General features: G+C 38.2%; 1 non-coding gene across 1 annotated transcript; it reads right to left on the reverse strand.

Annotated features, from left to right (window-relative positions):
* On the reverse strand, positions 1 to 135 carry LOC122150193. Its single transcript, XR_006163533.1, has one exon. It is a non-coding gene; the product is annotated as a small nucleolar RNA SNORA9 (small nucleolar RNA).
* Between the last annotated feature and the right edge of the window lie 8,161 nt (positions 136 to 8,296).

Below are 8,296 nucleotides of genomic sequence, written 5' to 3' on the forward strand. Positions count from 1 at the left end.
AATTGTCTGAAATTTCTATAAACTTACTCTGGAGGTAGTGTAGAGCAAGGCCTCAAACTGTTTCAAAACTGTTCTTGCCAACCCAGTGGGAACGCACAGGGCCACTCCAGACCCAAGCACGCTGGAGGCTTGCTCATCTTATTTCTTGACTGCTGCATACACTTGTGTTGACTGTGGAACCAAGTAATATGAAATCTTTGAACAACTTCAATCTTTTCTCCATTTATCCTGATATTGCTTATTGGTCCAGTTGTGAGAAATTTTGTTTTCTTTATGTTGAGGTGTAAACCACACTGCATATTGCAGTCTTTAATCTTCATGAATAAATGATTCAAATCATCCTCACTTTCGGCAAACAATGTTGTGTCATCTGCATATCACAGGTAGTTAATGAGTCTTCCTCCAATTCTGATGCTGCCTTCTTCTTCATAAATCCAGCTTCTTAGATTATCTGTTCAGCATACAGATTGAATAAGTATGGTGGCAGGATACAACCCTGACACACTCCCTTCCTGATTTTATTTCTTTATTTATTTTAAGTTTTTATTGTGATTTGGGTGAAAGTTTACAGAGCAAATTCATTTTCCATATAGCAGTTCATACACACTTTGTTTTATGACATTGACTGCAATTGCTCACAATGAAACAGCTCTCTTCCCACTTCCTCCCCATATTTACCTCTTCCCTGTTCCCTTCCCTCTCATGCACTCTTGCCCCCTGAGCTGTCTCCCTTCTGCCCTTCTGTTCTCCCATGATTGATCACTCCAAGGAGTATATCTACCTGGTGTAAATGTTCAGCCCATATGCCTGTCTATTATTTGACCAGAAGCCGCAGGAGTGCATTCAATTCCAGACCTCAGGGGCAGCTAGGGGCCATAGTCTCAGGGGTCTCACCAGGCTCTATCAGACCAGCAAACTTCGTCTTTTTTTTTTTTCTTTTTTAAGATTTTAAGTTTGGTTCCACATTGGTCTCCCACTCTATCCAAGATCTATTACATGGATCCTCCTCTGAGTAGCTGACAGTGGTAGCTGGGCATCACTTAGTTCTTCTGGTCTCATGGTCATATAGGCTAAGGATTATATGGTCTACCGGTCCCTTAGGCTAATTGTTTTTGTGTGTCTTTAGTTTTCTTATTCTTCTTTGCTCTGGATGAGGAGTGACTGATCATTTCATCTAGATGGGTGCTTGCAAGCTTTTAAGATCCCAGTCATTACTCACATGGATGTGGAACAATGTTTCTGTGGAGTAGGTTATGCCAATTGAGCTTGATGTCCCTTGTGACCATGGTCCTCAGCCCACAGGTACAACTACTCTCTCACTTTGGGTAGCAGGCTGTGGCCAAGAAGTCACCACAACTTTGTCCCTTGTCAGCTGTACTGTACACCTGGACGTTCTTACAGCACATACAAATATGCTTGTAGAAACATTGTCTGCCAACCCCATATGTGGTCTTGGGCACACTTCCCCCTGCCTAGTCATACCTGATAGTTCAGCCTGTCCACCAATCTATCCACCCATAGATCAATGTTTGCCATCACTGACAACACAGTGCTGTATGTAAAAAAAAGATTCATGTTTGTTCTCTATATCTCCCATATACCTCTCTATGTCTTCCTTCTCCTCAATGCCACCATGTTGATCACTCACATTTGGTACATTGCCAAATGAAGGGGAGGGCAATGTACCTTCCTGATTTTAAACCACACAGTATCTCCTAGTTCTGTTTGAATGACAGTTCTATGTACAGTTTCCTCATGAACACAATTAAGTGTTGTGGAACTCCCATTCCTCTCAATGTTATCCATTATGATCCACAGAGTCAAATGCTTTTGAATAGTCAATGAAACACAAGTAAGTATCTTTGTGGTTTTTGCTTCTAGCCAGGATCCATCTGACATTAGCAACAATATCCCTTATTCTACATCCTCTTCTGAATCCAACTTGAATTTCTATAAGTTCCCTGTCAAAATGGTAGTAAATGTACACTTAATTTTTTTTTACCTACTTTATACACATTCAGCATCTTAAATGCACATGCTTACAGAAGAGAAAAGCTTGCTTTGATATTTAATAAAGTAATACTGACAAGCAATAAAATGTTAGATTTCCTTATATTCAGCATGCAAAATATATTTACAATATTCTAGGCAATTTGTTTTATAGTGTAAAAACAAGTTAACATTTTAATATGTTTTATAATGTAGTAGTTTGTTGCTTTTATACGCAAGGTGAGAATTACAAAGCTGTCTTCCTTTACTATTGATACTTATGGGTGGACAACCATTATGTGAGTTCATGCTTATTGTGTGAGGCTATTATACAACATGAACTATTATTTTCTACTAGCAGTTGAAAGATCTCCCCTAGTATGCCATCTAAAACATAGTGGCCTGGAGAAGGAAGAATGAGGAGATCAGTAGCCCCAGTGTCACACCTTGGAACTTAGAGAAGAAGAATTACAAGGGAAGCCAGATTATTTATGGTAAAAAATATCATGAAACAATGAGAAGGTAAGGAATCAGGAAATCAAAGGTATGCTTTATAGCTTTCAGGCTCTCTCCTACCAAGTCTTTGGTTTTAAAATTTATGGAAGTAACATTTCCAGGTTGGACCTTTGCTTTTAGGGCACTTTGTCTTTGCTCCTTCCTGCATAAAACTTCAGAGGAGCAAAGTTAGCAAAGTTCACATCCAAACACAACCCAAATATGAAAGCCTAGGTCATTAGGCTGCAAAAGAAGTAGATTTCTGACTCTGAGTGAATGTGTGAGCCCCAGGGCTTCATGATTCTGCTCAGGTACAGCTATCACTTTAAATTGCCTGCCAGGAAGTACTAGCACTTGGGTTTCTCAGTTGACATAGAAAAGACACACAGTAGGAAAGGATAAGAAGGAAAACAAAGGAGACATGGTCAAATGTTTTTTCAATGATTATTATGAATTGAATTGTGTCCCCCCAACATATGTTGAATTCCTGGCGCTGGTACCTGTGAATATGATCCTGTTTGGAAATAAAATTTTCTTTTGTTATATTGACATCATATCAATGTAGGATGGTTCCTAAACATAACTACTTCTCAGTTATAAGAAGACAAAAATAGGTAGAGAAACCCACACACAGAGGGAAGACAGATCCCATGTGAGACTTTTCTCTAAACAAAGGAATGCCAAGGAACTAAGGAATGCCCAGGTCTACAAAGGAATTGGTACAAACAAGAACCTGATTTAGACTTCTAGTGGCCTGGACTGGAGAAAATTAATTTCTGGTTTTCAATGCCACCTACTTTGGTATTTGCTTTACAACAGCTCCAGGTAACTAGGACAGCAGTCATCTCAGGGATTTGTGAAACCAACTCTTAAATCCATGTAGTTGTTGTTGTTGGTCCCATCAAGTTGATTCTTGCTCACAGATACCATGTGACAGAGTAAAACTGCCCCATAGGGTTTTCTTGGCTGTAATCTTTACAGAAGCAGACTGCCAGTTCTTTCTTCAGCAGAACCACTGGGTGGTTTTGAACCACCAACCTTCCAGTTAGCAACTAAGCACTTAAGTGTTATACCACCAGTGCTCCTTCTTGCATCCAAGACCAGGCAAAATTTAAATTGATATTATTCTCATAAGGGCTTAGAATGAATGATGATAAAGAAAGTGGACATTCCATTTTTCTGCATGCTGAGTCCCTTATTTAGACTGAGACCTTTGGCTTATGGTTTCAGACTCTAGTTAGTGTTTCTCTTAACTATTATTAAAGCTTATATTGATCGGCTCTTGAGTATGTAACAGCATTTCACTAAAATCAGAGTGTCTAGGAAAGATTGGAAGTATTTACTGGAAATCTAATTTGGCTAAAAGCACAGCATCTGGCAAATTCCTGACTTCTTTAGCTTAAATTTTCTAGAATAAGAAGGTAGAAAAAATACAATGATCTTAAGTTAATTTTTAGATCTTCTTATTGGTAGAGGTTGTGACTGTGTAATCTTTAAGTATCTGATAAATAGGGAAGGAAAGGAGCTCTGGTGCCATAGTGCCTAAAACATCTGACTGCTATCCAGAAGGTTGGCAGTACAACCCCACCAGCTGGTCTGTGAATGAAGATGAGACAAGCCACTTCCATAAAGATTTACCACCTATGAGTCACTATGAGTCAGAATTGACTCAGTGGCAATAGGTTTGGTTTGGGTTTGAATTAAGGAAGGGAAGGTTAAGCATCATTCCGTGGGGCAAACTAAGTGTTAGGAGGGAATGTGAAAAATTTCAAACAAGAACACAAACATTCAGAAAGAGCTACTTCCATGGCCTAAAAAAAAATCTGAAAAAGAAAACTATCAGACAACAAGAACAAACTAGAAAACATTACAAAAACTAAATCCTAACTTCACACCTTATCTCAATGAGGAAGAAAAATAGAGAGGTTTTAAAGCAGAGAGATTCTCTGGTAAATTAAAACTAGAAGGAGAGTTTGTACAAAAGATATCCAGCAAGGTCTCTGACCTGGGAAGATTTTAGAAACAGCTTAAACCTAAATCTAAATCTTCAGATTTAGAAATGTGCTGAAGCATTGGAAAAGTAGCAACAGCAAAAACAAAATGCTCTTAAGTCAGTAACATTAGTTTCAGTGTTAGAAGAAGCTTCATAGGACAAAACTGTCTTATTTTGGATCGCAGGAATATAGTGTAATCCCTTTGTTTAAAGATGCAGAAATTGAAACCCAGAGAACAAAGACTGAGCCCTGAGCATGCACTGGTAAGGGGAGTAGCCAAGACCATCTCCCAAATCTTCTTAAAGCAAATCCTCACTCTCCACACTGCTAGAAAGAAGAACATCTCACCAGGTAACTTATGGTTTGCGTGCTGGTGTTAGGGATAAAAACCAACTAAACAAGTGCTAAAGGTCAGGCTTAAGAGGAGAACATTTGAACAAACAACTAAGCTTTTCAGCAGACATATCACACTACTGTCTCATGTTATTATAATTGTTGTGTGATGTCAAGTCAACTTTTGACTCATAGTGACCCCATGAGACACAGCAGCACTGCCTCACAGGATTTCCTAGGCTATCATCTTTATGGGAGCACATCAGTAGGGCTTTCTCCCAAAGAGTAGTTGGGTGGGTTCAAATTGCCGACCTTTCAGTTAACAGCCAAGCACTTAACCATTACACCAATAGGGCTTACTGTCTCACTTTCAGCTTAAAATCAGGTATGTAATCTTTGATTGATTTAGGAAGGACATGTATCAAGAGTGTGATGATGTTGTTTCACTATACTTTGGCTATGCTACCTCAGGAACACTATTCACTAATGGGTACTCCATTTAAAACAAAGAGATGTCAGAGCTTATTGAGAAGAGAGAGACATAGCATGATATGTCTGCTGAAAAAGGGAGGGAATTTGAAATGACGTAATTTGTTGAAAGGGTTAAAGCAAGGGTTGCCCACTCAAAGTGCTTACTAGGCTTATCACTAATATAAATGTCCAAAATGATATAAGAACAGAAAAAATATTTCTCTACTACTAGAGAAAAAATATCCATGTAAACCTGGTGATCAGCAAAAACTGGCAGTTGTCCTCAAGAGAGGCAACTTTATGGGGCATGTGGCACATTGGAGAACTTACACCTTTTCCAGGGAAGGCAAGCACCACCCACTTGTAGCTAATTATTGCAATGTAAGTATGCTTATCCAGTTTTTACAGAGCTCCTAAGTTTTTCTAATGAAAATTGAAATTTGAATGTTCATGTAAAATCTCCTAATTTCATGTAATGACTCAGTTCATAAAGCAAACAACAATAACAACAATTCACTGTATGGCATGAACAAAATATCTCCACACTTGATTACACTGATAGGCCAATAGCATTCTACCTCTGAGTTAAACAGGGCTTTGGTATAGTGCCAAAGGCTAACCAGAAGGTTGGTGGTTCAAACTCACTAATCACAGAAGGAAGATGGGGTAAATCTGTCAAAATTTACCATCTTGGAAACCAAATGGGGGTTGCTATGAGTCAGAATCGACTCGATGGCAATGAGTTTTTTGGTTTTTTTTTTTCTCTTTTTTTTTTTTTTTTTTGGAGTTTATATTGAAAGAGGGAAAATTTTTGTGGTAGGCTCCATTTTTAGTAAAGGGATATTAGACAGGAGCCAAAAAAAAAAAAATCCCATTTTTAATAAAACGCAGAATGAAGACCTAGATACAAAGACCAACAAATATATTTAAGGGAGGAAGAATCTAAGAAGATCTCTTTAAGAGAGATATATCTGAAGATGTTCCCCAAACAGATTGGTTCAAAGAACTGCTGCTACTCCTGCTCCAGAAAGAGATAATAGAATTTTGATGACCATCAGATATTTGAAGCCACGGGAACATGCCTTATGCATTACAAACCTTAACATAGCTTCTCCTCAGATGAACATATAGCTTCAATTTGAAGAAATTTTTAATTTATCTGAAGAAGGTAAAGATAATAAAATGATAAATGAAATGGCACTATTCCTGTATAAGGACAAATATAAAATATTAAGAATCTTTAGTTTGTAAATAAGATGGATGACCTAATTATATATTAGCACTTAACATGTTAACTTTATATCTGTATTTCTTAAGGGATGTGACCAGCCAAATTTTCCTACTTGTCCTTGTCCATTGGAACATCTGAGATTTCTACTCTCTAGAGCAACTTCTAGAATTAGTAATTCCATGGAAACCACTTCTGGAAGCTCTGCCATAGATCATAACCATAGAATATATGACTAATAAGAACCCAAGGTAATCTAATCCAATTTCTCATGAAGGAACAAAGCCTCTGAAGAACTGAATGATTTTAACAGCCTCCCAGGTATAGGTACTACTGAAACTAAAATAAATTTAACACTATTACCATTACCTCATGCAACAGTTTGTCAGAATACTTAATCATGAATGATGGGGCAGTTGAACATTGAAGTAAATCACCAAATTTACATAGAAGTAAAAGGTCTGTCCTTGATTATAAGCAAGAGAGAGAAATATAATGGCAAAGCCTAAGAACACTACTAACATTATCCATACTGACCAGATCACCACGCCTCTCCGCTAGTATACCTGTCACCACAGCTCTATCCTAGAGCTGACTTCTCAGCTTGTTTCATGATATCAGATGTAACATAAGTAAATAATAAGACCCCTGAGCCCAGGCAGATGTAAAGGAGTGTTGAATGAAAATCATGTAGTATCCATATTTCTGCTCAGTGGGAGACCAATTTGCAGATTAGATGTTAAGCAGGAAATGGCTCTTCTCATTAAATGTTGGTGCTCAAGTTTTCCTCCTTTCAATAATACATGTGGCTAAAGCCTCTGATCCCATTGGGGGAAAAAATGCATTATCCATAAAGAAGGAAAATAGACAGTGTTGAGCTAACAAAAGGTGCAGCTATACAATCACACAGCGGTTTTTGCTGTTAGCAAATTAAATAGGTAACTAGCTTTAGTTGAAAGATATTGAGGAGAAATCTTCAAGTCATTCATTTAGCAAATATTTATTGAATACCTATTATTTGTCAGATGCTGATAATGTAATGAGATACATTGATATTGTTGTTATTATTTGCCATCGAGTCGGCTCCAACTCCTAGCGACCCCTCCATGGGTTTCCGAGGCAGTTATCACTACGGAAGTAGGATTGCCCAATCTTCCTTCAGAGGAGTGGCTGGTGGGTTTGAACCACCAGCCTCCCGGTTAGCAGTCAAGTGCCTTAGGCACTACACTACCAGAGCTCCTGATGTTGCTAGAGATACATAAATAGGTAAAGCTGATGTAGTTCCTGCCCTCATGGAGTTCTAATTCTTATTGGGGAAAAAAATCACCAATATAGAAATAGATAAATAAATACATAATAGGAAGTCAAACAATAATACTTGTTAGGAAATAATAAAGCAGTATGAAGAAAGAGTGAAGAAGAAAGCATTCTCTTTTACAGGGAATTCTGAACAGAGATCTGAATGAAAAGAGAGTGTCTTGGTTACTTCATGCTACTCTAACAGATAATACAAAAAAGGGGATGGCTTTAACAAACAGGAGTTTATTCTCTTACAAATTTGAAGGCTAGAAGTCCTAATTCAAAGCACCAAGCTCTAGGGTCTGGGTGAAAGCCCCTTAACCTTGAGCTTCAGCTCTGCCTCTTGCTTCTGCCCCACTACAACTGGAGGCTCTCTTCTCTCAGGCAGCTGCTGGCTGCTAAGGCTGACAAACCCAAGGTTGGCAAATAAAAAGGCACAGTCTCAATATTACCAAACCACACAGCAGGCCACTGAGTCAAGTTCATT

The sequence above is a fragment of the Orycteropus afer genome, unplaced genomic scaffold (assembly GCF_000298275.1).
Source record: "Orycteropus afer afer isolate SDZICR_OR568_19922 unplaced genomic scaffold, OryAfe1.0 scaffold00102, whole genome shotgun sequence".
Lineage (NCBI taxonomy): Eukaryota > Metazoa > Chordata > Mammalia > Tubulidentata > Orycteropodidae > Orycteropus > Orycteropus afer.